Here is a 20,940-nt window from a genome sequence, read left to right as displayed (position 1 = left end):
ATATGTGTTCAATGCAATATTTATAAATCGTTTCACGGAAGTTAAGCTTTTCATCATAATACGTTATTCTCATTCATATTTGGACTATTGAATGTACTTCCGTTCTGCTTAATCTTTTTTTTTTGTTAAGCTTTAAAAGTACTTCCGCTTACGTATTTAGATGTTTTGGTGAGAAGGGTCTGGATGGGGTGTACAGGATAGAGATTAATAGACACGAAAAATAGTGAAATAAATTTGATTTATCTATTTCTGTAATTATGTTAATTCCCATCCAGACCTTACTTTATAAATAAAGTGTCAAGAAAACAGCAGCATAAACAAATGACAAATATAGCAGATATTGAAAATTCAACATACGGTCGTTTTGGAAAATTATGCACTTTATCCCTAAAAGTTGTTTTTTACAATTTTAGTTGAGGCACCTGGTTGTGGTCCTTTGACTTACCTCCTTAAAGTTCCAAGTCCGATGCTTTTCTTTTAACATTTTTAAATTATATAAATTTAGATAACATAATTAAAAAATCAACATAACAACGTATAAAAACACAAAAAAATGTAAAAATGAACATTTAGAGTTTGCACAAAATTGAAGGATACTGTTTATAATAGAATAAGTAGGTATATCGCTATTACATTTGTCTCTGCTTGCATGATCTTGACTGTTTGCTTACCTGTAGAGATGCTGTGCAGAGGTATATCAGTTCGGTGTTTTTTTGGTTTTTTTGATTTTTTTTAAAGCTGGCTACGAAAACCCCAACTATCTTCAAAACAATTTTAAATATATGTTATTGGTCAATTCAGTCTTCCGGTTTCGACATTTATATATGATAATAATCCAGATTTTCTGAAAGTGCACCAATTAAACTCTCAAAGAATGGGGATATTAAACAAGAGAACGAATACCAATTATAATAAATAATTTAAACCAACAAGTAGTTGAAGAAATATAGGCTAAACCATAGTTATACAATAATACAAACAGACAAATAAAAAAACATCAGTACAAAAATAAACTGAGATTGAAATTATTTTATGTTTTGTATCTTGCAAGACTTTTTTTTATTGTTTTTTTACTTTCATTTTGACAGTTTATTCTCTATTTTCGGGAAGTTCTGATACTTTCATCTATAATGCTAGTTTGAGAACATGTATAATCCTTTGTACAACGAGTAATACATTATATTAAAGCTCAATAGATCATTGATTAAGATCAGTCATGGTTAATGAATACAACATATAACTTTGTGAAGAATGTACAGGAACAAGGTTGTTTTTTGTTTTTTAATTATTTATTTATTTATTTATTTATTTTTATTTTATTTTATTTTATTTTATTTTTTTTTATTTATTTTTTTTTTTGGGGGGGGGGGGGGTACTTCATTTTCAAAAGAATTCAATTCGCTTTTTAAACATGTACTTTAAGAAAGTGAGATGAATAAATGATGCCTTATTAGTTGTGTCCTTAGAGTTTAATATTTGTGTTATCACTTTACTTTTGAGATACTATTGAGAGCGAAAAAGTCCTAAGTACACCAACAAAGGCTTCATTTTCTTTAATGTTTTAATGACCAGAGCAAATCATTATGGTATCTTTCGCCTCTTCTTTAACAATCGCTTTAGACGGGTATTTTAGAAATAAAAAATTGAAATCTCTAAATCCTCCATAGCATAAAAAAGGTTAAGAATAAAAATAACTGAGACCACCAAGAATCTGTTTTCTTAAACGGTTACATTCATACTATCTTTACACCAATCTGACAGCAACCCGACGTTACTAGGAGACAAAGTTATCTGAGTTAGCCATGGAAAATGGATTTTTTTATTGACAACAAGATGCGTTTACTTATCTAAGAACAAATGTGCCATCATTTAACTTATAAGTTCACATTCTTCGACCTGAGTCTGAACTTGTTTGCCATATTGGAGTCCTTATTAATAAGTATTTAGAGGGTTGACACTCCTCTGAAAGACATATTCATGATACCCAGTCCTGAAGCAACTATCACATTACCAGATTACATTTGTGTATTTATTTTTAAAATGTTCATTTTTATGGGTTTTTTACACGTACGCATTTCATTTGTTATTGCTTGACCATATGGGTGTAATTTATTAATAGAAATATGAATACATTGTGTTAGCATGCGTCTTTATCGAGTACGTTTAGTGGCGTGTTTCCTTAGTTTTTTCTCCGTTTTTTGGGGGGTTAATATCTTTTGATATTTTATTTGATTACATTCGGCAATCATACCAAATCGCTACGTATATTCTACTTATTTGTTTATCTTGAATTATATTGTGTTTAGAGTAAATTCGATATGTTTAATATCGTAATTATACTTGTAAATAAACAAAAAACAATTATACAATTTGTCCACTTGACTTGCGCTCATTTACGTAAATCATTATCAGATTTACATGTAACATACACTGAAGAAAACAATAACATCCGTATGTTAATGAATTAAATACCTCACATTTACATGGCCTTAACCTAAATCGATTTCCGTAAACAAACCACTTCCACATGATTAAACATGTTAAACTGAAATGTATACAGTATATATAGTGTATTCAGATTGTAATAAACAATTAATTTCTCCATAGGCATGGACTACAGGACAAAACACATTAAGATATATTCAAAATCCTATAGATTTATGAAGATATTGTGGTTAAGCATCTGCTAATGCTAATCAACTGGCACCAATGTAAGAATCTATACATGCTATATGCAAACTAAATTATGTGCATGAACGACTATTGCTCTACGCATTGTATCATAATTATGTGCTTTGTCCAATAAAATATTTGATTTTTTGATTTTGTATGCCAAAATAGAATTGCTGTCAGTTTTTCTATTTCGCTAATGATCAAATCTTTTTTTATAAATAATTAAAATTGCGTTAAATTGTTATTGAATTTTTAAAAAAAAAGGCTATACATTTTTACATACCCACTTCAGTAGTTAAAGATCCAGCTGAGGATTTTTTGCAGGATGGAAATTATTATTCACATCAACTGTTAAAAGTTTCAAGGAACTAATATTCAAATTTAGAATTTCAGGTGTGCCATTCCACGTAAAGACCTTTGATTGTTTCCGGGAAGAATCTCATTGAAGAAACGGAACGCAACCTTTTATATATAGAAATACAATGCAAGATCAGTTTTGCCTATTGTTTCCAATTAACTCTTTCATAGCCTTAAGGAGATAGATCAGAAATAAAAATTTAACTGTTTGGTGTGAAGAAATACCATATTGCAGGAGAGGTGGAATCTGTTTCAGACAATATGTAGAGGAACTTCAGTCATGGTGTATCCTTCTTTATCAGTGATCTGGAAAAAGTGGGTTTGTGTCGCCATTTTTGCTAACGTCACAATAGGAATTCCAAGAAAAGCAAGAACATTGACATCATAAACTAACGTCGAACAATGAAGAACGATCTTTCTTTGTCAATGCATGTGTTCATTTGTTCGATAGACTTTCTTTTCCTATCATTCCGCTCGTCATGACATTGATAAAATTTTACCAATTTCCCCAAAATTAAAGCATACTTTAAGACTATTTTTATAACGTCAGCAATAATACACTGCCACAAGAAAATTTGTAAGATGAGGCGAATTCCCCGAAAAGTTCGAGTATTATATTATGAACACTGAACACTTAAAGGGGCACTAGCTATCAAATTCATGTTCACCGATTTAAATATAATTCTCGTATTTGATTTATAACAATGTAAAACATTTATCCAAACTATTAAAAGTCTAAAATAAACAATTAACAGGGCACGGGCATGAAAATACGTAGATTCGTTTCACATGAAATTCATGTGAATATAAAAAAAATAAAAGTAAAACAATTGAAAGGTCTTTCCTGTCAAAGTGGTGTTTTTGTAATGTACTTTGTACGACCTTTCGTTTGATATACGACAAGCATACCTTCTGAAACTTTTCGCTTTTAACACTAAATGACCTCATCCGCCTACATTTTTGAGATCGGAATTATGATAATTGTAACATAGAGTAGATGAGCTTTCATTTGATATGCGACAACGCCATGTTCTAGAAAGTTTGATTTTTCATTTGATATACAACAACCCTATCTTAAAAGAAAATTTCTTTTTTGCACTCAATGACCCCATCCAACCCATTTTTGGGAGACGTCAATTTGAAATTCGAAATGTACGCTTTATGTTCTTTCATTTGATATGCGACAACCTTACCATCTACGAAATTTGAATGTTTGCACTAAATGACCTAACCCATCCCCCTGGGATGAAAAGGGGGTTTAAAATTTTCATATTTAAGTAGAGTTTACTAAGATCTTCAATTTGATACATTAGATGACCCCATTTGACAAAGTGCAAATAATGATGCAATATCAACTATCTAAATAGAAGTTATGAAACTTACAAAGTCAATGCAGAACTTGAAAATTTCAAATTGATTTTTTTGGTGTTTTTTTCCATGGAATGTTTTTGGTATTTGGTCAAACATATAACTATGTTAACCTCTTCAATTTCTAAAACATTTTAAGTGGTAAGCTCTTGTTGATTCAGAAATACATGCCTCCGCTCGCAAAAATTCAAATTGCATTATCTCTAAAACGACAATAGATATCTCAAATCTGTTAAATGATAAATGATCTACAGTTGAAGGACAACATTAAAGAACAAGAATTGGGACAATTTCGAAGTTCACCAAGGTCACAATTAATCATCAAATATATGATGCAATACCAAACTTAAGAACCGGAAGTCATAGAGACATGGGACTATCAACATTCAACTCAGGACTACTTGACCTTTCAAATATCACAAGGTCAAGGTCATTGTATACTGTGAAGGTCAAGGTGAAATTTCATCATGACCTGACATTGACCTCAAATTGAAGGTCTTGAATTACTGATCATCTTTGCAATTTATAGTAGGTTGATATCTGTTACCTTTAAAAAGATATACACACAATCCTAGACTTTTAAGAATCATCCCGTTGTAACTTTTAAACAGACGGTTGGACATTTTTGGGCTTACTGTTTAAAATGTAGAGCTTGTCGAGAGGAACATTTAATACACAGTATGTATGCAGCAAACTCTTATCGTTTTCGTAATATGTAAGCTTGAAATTGCAGCGTAATTTTTTTTTGCACTCAGTGACCTTTGACCTGGGTGCAAATTAAAGGTCACATGAATTAAAGAATATTAGTGAAGGTCCCTAGTCTCTACGACTTCCGGTTCTCGAAATATAATTTTTCTAAAATTTCTAAAAAATTATAATTTTTCAAGGGAAATAACTCCTTATCAGGGTAAATAATCTACTAATTTTTTATGTTTATTAACATTGCCATCTGTTCCTATACATGCTGTCATTTTCAATTCTATTCTATCTCTAATACTTTTTAAGAAAAATGCAAATTAAAAAAATGCTTCAAGGGGATATAACTCTCAAAGGGGATGATGAAATCCTTCACAGCCTCATCTGGTAATACGTCATAATGAAAAACAATAAGGTCTTTCCTCACGTAGGGGAAAGACCTTAATAACATCTAAATAAATTTTCAAATCATGAAAGTACCTATTATATATTTTTTGTACAGTTCAAACACGAACTATGCGAAATTCACAAGATAAGAACACAATGTTGACAAAACGGACTTTATATGTTTAGTGTCGTAAGTTTGTCACATGGATGAATGCAGTCCAATCAATACTACTTCACTGTAAGTGTAGAAGCTATTGGGAAATATATATATATGATAGCGCATTTGGAGGACATTGCACCCTCTTAGAGATTAAGTACGCACTTCCGTAAACAAACAGAATACTGACATCATTTTACATCCACACATTAATTACGTATACTGATCAAAAGTTATTCAAGGTAGAGAAATGTTCCTTTTTTTAAATTCAAAAACATTGATAAAGAATTATTTCGATGACAATTTGTACATGTCTCGGTACATGAATAATTCATATGATTTCAAAACAAAGTTGAGCGAACTGATCTTTCTGTGGCTAGCTGATGCCCTGTTAAAACAGAGCGCAAGGGGAGATAAAGTTTTTCAAAGTAAACATCGCTTTAGATCTTAGTATTTCTTAGTCGATTTTTTTTCTCACGTGTTAATAATAAAATCCTACAGGCTTTACATAGTTAAAAAAAGTCCTCGTTTACGAAAAATGTGTGAAAATTAAGTTGTATCTTCGTGAACCATCAATAGAACTGGTCCAGAACATAGGAAGTACGTGAAAATAGGGTCAAACTTAGCAAGTTATTTAGGATTATGTACCTTTATTTTATGTTAATTCTAAACATCTGAATATTTTATTAAAAACATCCACAGCCGTTCCCCTCGTACTCTTATATTTGAAAACTCTGTACTTGATAGATAACTTTTTATTGTAAAGTTTGTCTAGGACTTAGTGTAAACAATAATCTCTAGTACAACATGGGCAAACAAGTGAGTAAATAATGTTAGAAAGAGTTACAACGAAAACGCCTGTAAAAAATGTCTGTGGATTTTCTGTGTAGATCGTATCTTAATTTGGCCAAAATCCCCGTTTTCTATTAAATGAAATATTATTGATCAGAATGACGTTTCCCTTTGGTATATGTACAAAATGGCACGTCTTTTTACTTCAGATTTTTTGCTGTTTGATATTATTGCACTTTTTTGTAATAAACAAGCCTTCAGAAGGGAACATCAAACTTAAAATTCGATTATAGTAAACAATGATGTTAAATGTTATTTGAAAAAAGTTGTGTCTGAAAGAAAAACATTTGATATCCCGCCAAAAAATTATAGGTAAAAAGTAAAAATTTGCACAAGAAAATAAATTTCTCTTATTTTTACTTTAGTACTAACACCCTGCTTGACATACACGTTCTATCACGACAATTGTATGGGATGAATGAGCCGCACAACCATGTACCCAACATGCCTAACTCGATAAAACAGCTTGTCATGGAAAAATTAGAGAAAATCAAAATCTTGATTATTTGCACACCTTAAGTAAAGTTATCGTATAACCCCTTATATAATTTCAAAGATGTAGCTTGAACACTGTAGCAGTCTTTGGCCAATTAACCATGTATTCGATGTCAGACGGCGGTATGGATAGGGGTAAACCAATGTTTCCTTGACATTTCTTCGCGGGTGTGGGGCGGTTAGTGGAGGGCTTGGCAGTACACACGTTTTCTTTTGCATTCGTTACTTATTATTATTATTCAAGAAGATTAAATGTATGATCTACAAATGATGGTGTCAGCAAAAAAATTCAAAGGACCATTTTGTCCACAATTTAAAGGATCGTTTTATCAGCAATAAGTCAATTATTATTGATGTTGGTGTTCTAACGAAACTTTTTAGCGCCACTTTTGGTCTATTTCGTGGTGACCATTTTTTTCTTGGTGGAGGAAGCCGGAGTGTCCGAAGAAAAACATCGACTTTCGATAGGAAAACTGACAACCCTAGTCAATTAAGATTGGATTCGAGTGCACCCACACGAGTGGAGTTCGAACTCAAAACATGAGTGTTGACTGGCTAGTGGTTACAGTAGTTACTATTTAGACCAATTGGCCACCGAGGCCTCTACACTTCTTTGACAAATTAATGTAACGGTAAGATATTGGGATATTAATCTTGATTAAAATGTTGCACTCTTTCCAGTTGAAAAATTAGGTTTGATTTGATAATTTTCGTTGTTTTACACGATTGAGAGGTCAAAATGATTTTTATTGTGTTTAGCATCTAATGTTGTTTATGTAAGACCATATATCTTGCAAATAAATCATGATCATTACAACTATTGGTTCCCCTTATGAAATAGAACAAACCATATCGTGACCTTCTCTAGATTTTTTTTTAATTTCCCAATTGAGAGGGTCTAGATTTTAGTATACTTCATTTCTTTACTATTTATTTTTCGTGTTCAGTTCTATGTTCTTTATTTGTAGGCCTATTTTGCATTTTCGCCTTTTGCCCTATAGAATATAAAAGTAGTTATATTCTGTTCTAAGTAAAACTTGAACAAGAAATAAAATTTCTGTTGATTTTCATACTTTTATTTTAGTACTTACTCCCTGCGTGACATACACGTTTAATCATGAAAATTATATAGGAGTAGTAAACTGCACAACCACGTACCCCGCATGCCTTATTCGATCAAAAATACAACCAAAGGTATAACAGCTTGTCATTATGGAAAAATTCCAAATCCTGATTATTTGCACACCTTACATGTAAGTAAAATTGTGGTATTACCACTTATATAATGTAGCAGTCTAGGAGACTTATCCATGTACTTGAAATTGGAAGGATGTATGGACAGCGGTAAACCAATATTTCCTTGACATTTCTTCGCAGGAGTGGGGACTGCTAAGGTAGAGGGGCAGTATACACGTTTTCTTCTGTAATCGTTTTGCTTTTAATATGAGGCAGGAATTACCTGTGAATGGGGACGAAGTCTATGATTTTTTTTTAAATCAACAATGTTAAAAAGAGAAACGGAAATACCGTAACGTTTCCGATTTTGGTTCTGTTGTTGGGGATTTTAGTTGTGACGTTATTTAAGTTATGACGTCATATTCAATGTAAACAAAGAAACGCTGTCATCAGGTAACGTTTTTTTAATAACAAACATTTTTTAAAAATGAATTAGTATTAGTTCCTTTCTTAGACTGATAAATATACATTTAATTCAGTCTCATGTAAACAAGACCGGAAAAGGAAGTAGATTTCTGCGCCGATCCGGAAATTCAAAAACGCGACAAAAAAAAAATTTAACGATTTTGAGTTCATTAGTACAATGAAAAATTCGGAAAATTTTCCCGATTTTTTTTTTTTTTTTTTTTATTGAATTTTCTACTGTAATAGGAGACTTCGTCCCCATATTACTTGAAGAGATTAAATGTATGCTTTTCAAATAATGACTTCAGCAAAACTTTAAAGGAACTTTTTTCCACAATTATTCTCTATTTTTATGACCAGTATGTTTACAATTAAGGGAATGTTTTTAACCACAATTTAAAGGGTCATTTTGTCATCAATTGGGCAATCATTATTGATAATAGACAACTGAAAACAACGGCAAAGTTACTAAGGAATAGTATAATATAGGCCTCCGCACGACCGACCTCCGACTACGACTCCGACTATGATGGTATTTAAGTGTGCTGTACAGTCGATCAAAAATATCGAACTCTTAAGATAAATTCAAAAAATGGAATGTCCGTGAAAACTGACATGATAATGACTCCTCCTTTAACACTGGTTATCGTGTTGCAAACTCGAGATACACTATTTGTATAGCAACCCAACAACATCAAAACAATATAAGACACTTTAAGTGTATAAGGGAGCAACCATTTAGCCTGAAAATGGGGTTATGTTTTTTTGTCGGAGTCAGAAAAATGTTTTTTCGCAAAACGCGAACATTTTATTTAGTTATTCAACGCTTTCAATAAAAGGAGTAGGTCCGTTAAGAGCCGATTTTGGCCTCAAATTTCAGGTTCATCTAACGAAAGATTTTAGACACTTTTTAAACACTTAAATGTCTATTTCAATTGATTCAATTAGTTTATGTGACAGATTTAAACTAAGTTAGTCATTAAAAACTCTCCGAATTAAGCTTAAATATGAACAATCTATCAAATATGCCAAAAAACATCACTTTTCAGATGGTTTTTGTCCAAAAAAAAAGTTGCCGCATCCGTGATCATCCTCAACCTTTATATATGTTATGAATTATCATCAAATACATTTTGCATTTCAATATTATGAATGAACACGAATGCGGCCACTTTCATTTAAGACGGAAACCGACTAAAATCTAACTAAAATGCTAAAGTTGTGAAGATTTCAGTAATTTAGCATGACTCCATGATGCTTGTCCCCGATATATGTGCATTGTATTGTCAAAAACAGTCCATATGTATGTAGCAGAAGCATTCTACTTTTTAATAGATAGTTAAAAGATTAAATTTTCACAATTTTGTAAAACTGCTATATTTGGGGCCAAAAGGGGGTCTTACTGAACCCACTCCTTTGTTTTTTTCAATATTTAACAATATAAGGATAAGGATTCAGAATCTACGATAGGAGATGGGCATTAGGTTTTCTGGTCTGTGAGTCCGTTGGTCTGTCCATTCGTCCGTCCGTCCCTCTTCAGGGAAAAGTGTTTTGTCAAGGTAGTTTTTGATGAAGTTGAAACAACTTCAAACTTAGTACACATGTTCCTTATGATATGATCTTTCTTATTTTATTGCCAAATTAGAGTTTTTACCCCAATTTCACGGTCCATCGAACATAGAAAATGATAGTGCGAGCAGGGCATCAGTGTACTGGGGACACATTTTTGTTTTGCCATCTGCTTGACCAAAATATATTTTTCCATCAAATTACGGATCAGAATATTTTTGTAGAATAAAAACCATTACCACAACCCCTCACCCCTTTTGAAATTAAATGGTCCTTCCTTAAAGGTTAAATTTGAGACATTTTTTCTACAGGGTGAGAAATGAACTTGAGAATGAAATCGGCAGGGGAATAAGAACAACTCGACCAAAGAGCAGAAAACAGCCCAAGTTTAACAATGGGTCTTGAACCAAGCAAAACGTCAAACACCCGGAGTTTCTTATCATAACTTTAACACGAAACCATGATACTGTGAGTTTAAGACGCATTCGAATATTAGCTCAATTGCTTTTAATAAAAAAAAAATTTGGTATATAAAGTGTTACCAATCTCTTGTGGGATTTTTGTAGTAATTTATAGAGAAGGTTGGCCACAGCATTTTGGATGTCAATTGTTTCTTTGAACTAACATTTTTTGTTTCCTTTTTATCAACTCCCAAATTTCCTAAATTTATTCTATTTTCTTTAATGGTGTCATCCGGTAATTATACTGTATTGAAATGTATTTACAAATTTAATGACATAAACAATCTTTGGGGCCAATTTCTCATTTCGTCTGTTTATTTCTTAGGTTAAAAAAATCACACACACACACACACAAATTGTGGATATTCATGCACATAACAAAGTTGATACTATTTTAAATGACATGTATGTAAATATACATTAACACCCTGTTTCTTTTCATATCACACTGAATTTACACACCTTTATATAGTAATAGTTATAATCATGTTCCTGTTTGAAATAGGGGGATATTTTACCTGTTTTAATGGGTATCGCAGACTTCCGGTAAAATACATCTTACTAACAATAGGTCAACATAATTGTCTTACCTAAACAGCAGTAAATTGAACGTTATCTGTGTACGGAAAGTACATTCAAATACAATGCAAACACAATGACGTGTGCATTTATACAAAACGTACAGCATTTTGTAATATGGTGCAATATTTCATAATGTGTTGTAAGGTAAAAAAAACGTTCCATTATGAAATGGAACAAAATTATTTCTTGGTCTGGTTTTTTTATTTCCCATTTGGAAGGATCTCTTTGTCTTCTATTTAGACTTCATTTCTGTATTCTTTAATAATTTAGTCCATTTTCTCTTCTTAGTTTTTGGGTCTATTGAATATTTTTGTATCTCTATATTCTAACGCCCCCAATTTTAAAACTACATGTCCTGTAATCTCGATCATCATTTGAGAATGGTTACACTTGACATGTATTGTAATATTTTACTATTACGGTCTATGCACTTAAAACTCAAATTACATAAGAAAGATTTGAGGTCATGGGATTTGAGAATAAACTGTATAAATTTATGTTGCTTGAAAAAATCTGTTTCTGAAAGGAATGAAAAGATAGTATATTTGCGTTGAAAACTAGGGGGGGAAATAATTCATTGTTGATTTCTAAAGTCTTTCTTGTTCCTATATGAGAGAGAACTTCTACAATTATAATCGTCTTATAATTTGGAACATTTGATAATATCACAGCCTATCTCAATCATAAAATATAATAAATGGCCATGTTTTATGAATGAGTATATTTAATACATTGTTATCATATAACAACGTGACATATTTTTAAAATACTCCATCCTGGCAACTACAATAATAATAATAAATATTTTAGAGGAGTTTGAATGTCATGCCCTCAAATACATGTAACCATACTAGGTCAAAATTCTGTATACATTTGATATTTAAATATGAAACGTCATGTTATCATTAATGTGAACGGTAATACATATATTTTTATATAACTTTCATAATCATCCGTTTAATTTTTGTTTTATATCCAAATATGGTCTGTAATGGTAGAAATCATTAAATTCAATTGACATTAAATTTATCTATTATCAATATGTAGAGATTTCAAACTGATTTAAAAACAGTCCTTATAAAATATCTTATGTTTTAGTATTTTATATATATTTAATCAGCGCATTACATTTGTGTGCAATGCCCTTTACATTTGCGCTGGAAAAAAAAAAACATTACGTTTGCGTGCAAGTTTTTGTACAATTTGTGCACATTTATTTTGCAGTTAATTGAGGTAAACACATGTAGTATTAAATATAATTATATTATATATATATATATCTATTTATCAATCTATTTACAAGTATCCTTCCGTTTGTCTTAAAAATGTATTCACAAATGCGCGCAAACGTAATGAAAAGTCAACACATGCGCACAAATGTAAAATAAATCCACAAATGCGCGCAAATGCAATTCCCAAATTAACTAGTAGCATTATAGTGTGTGATAACATTGTGTGAGGGAATTCGACGTTTGGTGTACCACTGTTCACTCCAGTGCAATTTATGACAATACCACTGCATCAATCAGAATTATTTTTTTTGCAGTGTTTTAAGAAATGATTTTGCTTTGTTGTCGCGTATTATTGGTGAAACATTCAATGTTTTAAAAAGGCGAATTTTCTTTATAAAGTCAATGATTATGTTGACTTTTGAAGGCCAAACTTTCTACAGCCTTAAATACGCTAATGAAAGATCCAAAAACTATACCAATACATAACGACATGTTTATGAAATTATAACAAATCTATTGGTTAACAAATTTTTACTCGTTATTGCAAAATAATGAACTTAATATATCTGACATTTTCTCCCTACCCAGTTTACCCCTATACATTTTTATGATGTGGACTGGTCATTGTTATTGAATCGTAGGCAATTTGATTGGATTAAGTTGTTATTTGTTTACCTTCAAACTTGTTTATGCTTTTCATACATGACAATTGATTAATTAGAACGTGCATGAATGTGTACGGTAACTAAAATGACCTTCAAACTGGACACTGGACGAGTCAATATTATGTTTTATCAATGAAAGTTAAGGTATGAAAGGTAAGAATTGCCACTTATTCGATTTTCACAAAAGTTTCGTAATATACAGTTGAAAGGTTAGTTTTAAAAGCCTATTGTGAAGAGTAAAGAGAAAGTTTACAAATAATACGTTTTGTTCCATTAAACAAGTCATTTTCGTAAGAGAAATACCGAAATATATTTTACGCACGACTACGGCAGGTAAAATTATTATTTATCATAATAAAAAAAAGCATTTTTCAGTCTCATTGGAATATGTTGATTACAATTAATCCCAAACTTAAGAAGTAAGTAACTAAAGTCAAAATATGTCCGATCTGCCTATTTCTGCACATCAAAAGTCAATACGATCGTTTTAAAGTCAATTTCGTCTACCTCACAAAATCTTGTTAGGCACTATAATAAATGTTTGTTTCATCAAACACTCCTTTGGTCACTTAATTGATAACCGTGTATGTATAACAAAAGACTTGGCGACTTAAGAATTGGTATGCTCTTTCTCCGCTAAACACGTAACAATTAAGAGTAAAAGTAAAGACTTATCAGATTAGAGTCAAAATAAATAGAGTTCCTCGAAAGGCATATAATCACGAGGACTCGTCTGCTACATTGTGAACAATGCTCAGCCTGAAGTTCACGCTGGTTTCATATTATATTCAGGTTCGCAATCATATGTTCTCTTTCTGAAATGCATTTAATAGTTGTCACTGTATGTTATAACATTCATGTAAAGAAGTAGTGAGAAGCTGTGTTTTTGTGCTTTCAGTTACCAGTCTTTAATGATGGTCTTGATGGCGTCCTTTTCTTGTATATTCTATAAATTTTCATGCCATTTTTCTCCATATTTTCTACTTTATTCCATTATCCTCTTTTCTTTATATTTTCGCAACTCATTATTGTCTCTTTTTTTTTCCATTTTTCTCTAATCTTGAATTTTTATTAGTCATTAAATCCCCACCCTCACCATCTGTTATATATAGAATAATAGGTAGTTTCGTTTTTGATACTGACTATATCATGTGGAATATCGTGACGAGCCCGTTAGAGATATTCCACATGATATAGTCAGTATCAAAAACGAAGCTACCTTTTATTCTGTTTATCAGTAATTATGACGTCACGCAATGTATTGCCTAATATTTTCAGTGATACAGCCAGTACGTCGATACTCGAAAATATTAGGCAGTAAAATTAAAAGGAAAATATACGAATTACCGAAAAACTCTATATATTGTGCTCTCTGTAATTGTTTTTCTTATCTATGTGTGTAATGCCTGTTTTACCGATTTAACAACATCAAATTTAAAGCAAATGGTAATCTTTACGAAAACAATATAATTTGGAACATTTTAAACAATCAAGGGTGATAACTAATAGACGTTTAACGAGAATATGATTTAAAAAACTTCACCTGCATGTGGTTCTCCGTTAAAACACCAACTATTTTCATCGATACATCATTGATAAATAATAATTTTGATGAACATTAACTTTTAAACAACCAATGTTATGAATGAACTAACGTCATTGACGACATGCGTGTATTATTAAACATTCAAATACAATATATTTAAATAGATTATGTACTAGATCCTATTTATCGTTTTTTTCATTAAAAATATGTACATAACAATTCTTTTTATACAATACCAGTAACGATGATATACAACATTTCAACCCTGGTATCTATGATGGGTTTATATACAAAGAGCTGAATTAAAACTAAGTTCAAGTGTATTTACACATGTTACATGAGTCACGACCCCTTTATATTTGGTCCACACATATTACACATGAAGATTTTGATTGGTGAGCAAACTTTCAATAAGGTTTCTCCAGTGATCCCAAAACCCTTTGCTTTCATTTGATTCTAACATATTTTCATCTATCGACGAAGAAAACCTATGCGTAACAACTATTTTGTTTGAAATTTGAACTTATTTCTGGTATGTTCTCTACGACCGGGCCTGAATTAGTGTTCTATACATCAAAGATTCGGCACTCCACAATAAAAAATTACCATCGTTTCTGGGAATTTATAATTTTCAAATCAAATTGTAAAAATCTTATTTCGATGGTTTTATCTGGCGTTTATACTGTATTGAAATTTAATAACAAAATAAACAAATTAAAAGGGGTTCGGGGTTATTGCTCATTTCTTCTTATGTAATTTTTTACCGTTTCCTATAAAAAAAAAAAAAAAAAAATTACTTATGTACCTTTACATAGGTAAACAGTTCGGGGTCAAGTGCCCATGACATATTCTTACATGTATATACCAATAGTTATGATCATATTATGGTTGATAAAATAACATGGGTATAACAGACACAAGAGTAAGTCAACATAAGCGTCTCACTCCACACCGCAATGTATTCTACCCTACACATGTGTACACAATATACATTCAACTTAAATAAAATCTATATTCATATAAAACGTACAGCATGTTGTATTTTGTAATTTCGTTCAATGTTTCGTAATGATTTTCAGGTCAATAAGTTGCATTATCAAATGGAACAAGCCATTTCAAGACCTACTCATATGCCTTTTTCTCATCTTAATTTGAGGTATACTTTTAAATTTAGCGGCCCTCTTGTTCCTGTAGAGTGTTGTACATCTCTATCCTGTAATCCTGATCTTTATTTGAGATTTGTAACATTTTTCATTTAGTGAAACATTTCGCTTTCAATATTTGTGCACTTTTTGGGCTTAGCTAATTTTGTTATGTTTCCTCAAGAAATTGATGGTTCGACCAAGTAGTTTAATCCAAGTAAAAAGGTAATGTGAGTCCAAGCTCATTTCACGTTTTTTATTTTTTTATTCGACGACGTCTCATGGCAAATATCCAAAATCTTTTTTATATAATTTTATCACTGGTTCTATCATTCAGAACACTCAAACATACTACAGCCTTTATTACGTCACAATCATGAACAAAACCCGCCAATTTCATTCATAAGATATTATGAATAGGTATTATTTATGAATGAGTTTACCCAAGTCATAGTTATCATATAACAACGTGATATATAACATACTCCACCCTCGCAACCACAATAATGAGGATAAACATTTCAAATGTTCTGATCTTATTTACATGTAACCATACTAGGTCATTAATATATACATTTGATATCTAAATATATATAAAAAAAAAACACGATTAGTAATGTCATTTATAGGTAAAACTGTAGTAAATATTGTTTTAAATGAAATGTCTTATATTTTGTCATCATGTAGAAATTTTGAAAGTAATTAGAAAATAGTCCGTTGAAAAATGTTTTATTTCTTAGTATTGTACTTTTTAACCTAATTCATTACATATGAACTCACTACCTTTTATTTTTGCGCGAAAACATAAGTACGTTTGAGTTGCGCGCAATCATTTTACAGATACATTAATAAGTTTATCACTTAGTAGTGAAACATTTAGAAAAAACTTCTCCATCTACCTACATGTACCGTTAGTCTTAGTCCCAGCTCCCTTACTATGATGCATGCTGAATATTCGAAAATGTATGATGTCTATTTTTTATTCTGATACTTTTAATATTTAATTTTCAAACTTTGTTTAGTATATCTCATTCAAATGCTGCTGGTGAATCAAACCTTCTTAGATTGACATATATTGTGGTTTAACATTTAAAACAATCAGAACTTCCTGCATGTATATTGGCAATATAATTTAAAGTTGAATTAGACTTCAACGATAGGTTTTTTTTTTTTAATGGTTGTCAATAGCTTAGGGTTCTCACTTTTGAGAAAATGGACTTATCGTAAAGATTATCCATAACAAAGGACAAATTTGCATACGTATCTTATGTATATATTACATTGTTTCAATCTCAATATTTCTTTTTTATTGAGGGGATTGGTTTTTTTTTAATTTGATACCTTAAATTGCGTTTAATATTTTCCTTCATATTCTACTTGCCCTTTTTTATTTATGTCTTGACAAAATCCGATTTTTCCCCTTTTGTTCAGTTGAATTGCGTTAAAATCAATCTCCTGTCTTGTTTATTGAATATCAATCAAAGGTAAAAAGTACGTGTTCATACATGTTCACATATGATTAAACAAAACAAAAAACACATGATTCTGAATTTTTTAAACAATTAAAGGCTATGACTTTTGAGAAACTCCAACTAGTAAGTGATTAGAAGTCGAATCAAACCATGTTAATAACAAACTCATTTAGCAATACACCCTATATATACTCTTTTATAATAGTATCGACTTTTTGGAGGTTATTTATGAATGAATTACTACGAAACCTATCTTAAGAAATAACTGACGTAAACGGATGCATTATCTTTCAAAATTCGAGACTCATAATTGACTTTTTAACTCCTCCTTTTCTGTCAACAATAGAAATGATGATGTGAACATAAAATTACTTTATAATACCGGTAACAATGACACGTTATATATACAAATAACTGAAATCAACAGTTGTATACTGGGTGACTATCATTTAAGTATTTGGTCCAGAAATGAAAATAAACAATTTAAGATTGCGAATGATGTCGTCATGTGACTTTTAAAGCGTTTGTTACTGATTAACTTTCATTAAAAAATGCGTTTCTTGACAACTTCCAAAGCAAGAAAATGTACTTCCCAACTGTCCATGATTACCGAGGTAGGGTTGCTGTCTCATTGATTAGTACCAATGATTTCGATTTGGTCATACCATATACTGGGATAGCTGAAATAAAAGATTGAAAAGAAGATACGAAGGGTTCAATAAAAAACAGTCGAAGAAAAACAGACAATACCATTACTAAAATGAATAGGGTGAAAATTATGTAACATCAAATGGTCGGAAAAACAAGAAACAGAAAAATGAAGATTGAACACTTTTAATTTTAGTAGACAATCTCATTCCACTCGTTTTGTGATGTACTCATGGCATGTTAACAAATCGCTGATAAGTCAAGCTTGGTAATAATTTATACCTTTAATTATACATAACTGTTTTACTCGTGGTTTAAGGTCCTGCGGTGACCTATAGTTGTAAATTTCTGTGTCATTTGGTCTATTGTGAAGATTTGTCTCATGGGATATCATACCACATCTTCTTTTTCTTTTACTTGTACATATTTGTACTTATTGTTAAAGTTCCATTAATTTAGATATTAAATTCACCGATTCAGAATCATACAACCTCGGTAATATTTCAAAAGCGTACACTGACACTTTTTGGTTTGCAATCACGCTTCCAAAATCCAAAATTCAACCAATCGCGCTAAGATATTTCCCTTTTGGTTTGTGATACAATTAATAAGATGTCTCATTCTTTACGGTGAACACGATTTTCAGATAGTCATTCAATATTTACTTTAACTAAAAATATCAAAATACTTTCTCAACTTCAACCTGTAACCCAAAACCTCTATGATTAAAGAGAAACACCATGTTTGGTCTGACTTCACAATTTTGAAAACATTAAGTACTTCTGACATGAATGCACTTAATGAAGGATAATTTTCGAATCATAAACGAAATAAAGTAAATTGATACAGAATTCGTGATCATCTGAGGTTGTATTTAACAAAAGATATCATTCTATATTATAGGATTTATTAGAATTTTACTTTATCACATCAATACACTTTGATTACTTTATATATCTACGAAGGAAGTATATTTAATATCAGACGTTATGTGCCTAGGAACACGTGGAGGATATACGCACTGAATAACGACTGGATGCCGGACGCAGAAAGTCTTTTGGGGATTTTGTTCCTTTTTTAAAACACTGTTATCCATAATCACGAGATTGTTATCAACTGTTATCAATAAACATGAGATTGGAAGATCCGGTGCAAGCAAAAGTTCATCAATTTATTCATAATTTTGTCTACAAAAAATATCAGCATACAAACAATACCAGAACGTGAAGCTCTTTTTATACTTAATCCTTTGTAATCCAATCAACTGTTAGGATTTTGTGCTGGGGCTATATTATCTTATTGTTATAGATGGATAGGAGACAAACGGAAGCAGGATCGCAGTAAATGTACAGTTTAAAGTTGCTGCGCATATGGTTTACCTGTTATTGGTTTACTTTTTGTTTATTGTGAAGCTGGGTATTTTGAATTATACGTAAAATTACTATGACATGATATTTCTTAAAAAAACTACTGTTGAGATTATTATTTTTTAATTTGCTTTGCAAACTGAAAGATTCTGAGGACGCCTTTTGTATCTTCTCAATATTTTGTATTTAGTTTTATTTGTCCCTGCAATTGCAAATATAGTAAAATCATTCAAAAATTTCAAATTTATGTCAATTTCATGTATGACATAATCTGAAATATTGAGCTCAAAAATGTCTCTTTTGATGTCACTTTGACGCCATTAACTGGTCGCCACTTGGAAGCCCAAATGCGGTGCGTAAACGTCGCGTTAAAAACATGTAAATCAAAAATCAGGTCAATTACTTTTGATTTTCGAATACAAATTGCCCAAAAAATTGGTATTACGATGACTTCTTCTTTCTTATAGTAAGATTGGCCTTATCTTTAATATGAATTACCTACCGTTGCAAAAAATATCAGTGACACTAACTGTAGTGCCACTGATCTGATCATATAAATGAATATTCTTACTATTTCGTCTCATTTCTGAATCGACATTTGATGACATATTCAAATTATATCTCTATTCCTATTGTTTTCTGCTATTTTACAATTCAAGATGACGGAATATGTCCATATCACCTTAAGTGTCATGTTAAGTATCCCAATCACTCTCTAATGAAGAGTAATGGTCAATTTTTAGATGTGCAGATAGAGAGGATTGAAAACAAGAAAAGCAACTATTTTTATTGAAATTAAGTTCTGTTGATACTGGAAACCAATTAAGTAGCTGTTTCTGAATTATGCTTTTACCATCTTTTTTTTCAAGTTTAAAAGACGATTGTTAGCACTTAGCTCGAGCTGTCGAATGAATAAATCCGGACAAATTAGACATGTGTAATCATTGATGTTTACTTCGCCATATGCGTTATCAAGTTATTTTATTGTAATGAAATTTTATAATTAAATAATGTAAACAACGATTCTAATCTAGATCTTCTCTCGAAACATGCTAAATCAATTACGTCATGTCTCCTACAAATCTTGGAAAGTTACTAAAACCGAAATTATAAAAAGATTTTATATAGCAAAAACAGTATACAATTGTCTTAAGTCAATCAGATTTAGAATTTTAGTTCATGGTCTTTATTACCTTGTACCAAACAAAAAACCATGGCAAGAATAAAACATTGATAGAAAAATGCTAGCTGTTTCCATGAATGATATAAATAAAGAGTTTACAGAAGCAGAAGTTTGCGCTTTCAGTTTAAATGGACATATAAACATTTAATGAATGGCTATCATTTATTTTGAATTTATATTGAACCATAAAATTATTTTTTGACTCTTCACATTGAATAATCGCGAAGCGGATTATGTAAAATGTGAAGAGTCAAAAATTATTTTTATGGTTCAATAAAGTCAAAATAAATTATTGCCATTCATTATAAATAAATTTCTATAAAAAATAAGGTTCAAAGAACTTTTTATATTATTTATATTAAAACAATAACAACGTACACACATGTTGGCGCATGAATGCACAACGTCAGAGTGGGCGTGTCTCCTTAAAAATTGACAACATAGAAA

This window comes from Mytilus edulis, chromosome 12 (assembly GCF_963676685.1).
Source record: "Mytilus edulis chromosome 12, xbMytEdul2.2, whole genome shotgun sequence".
NCBI lineage: Eukaryota > Metazoa > Mollusca > Bivalvia > Mytilida > Mytilidae > Mytilus > Mytilus edulis.
This window is presented reverse-complemented; position numbering follows the sequence as displayed.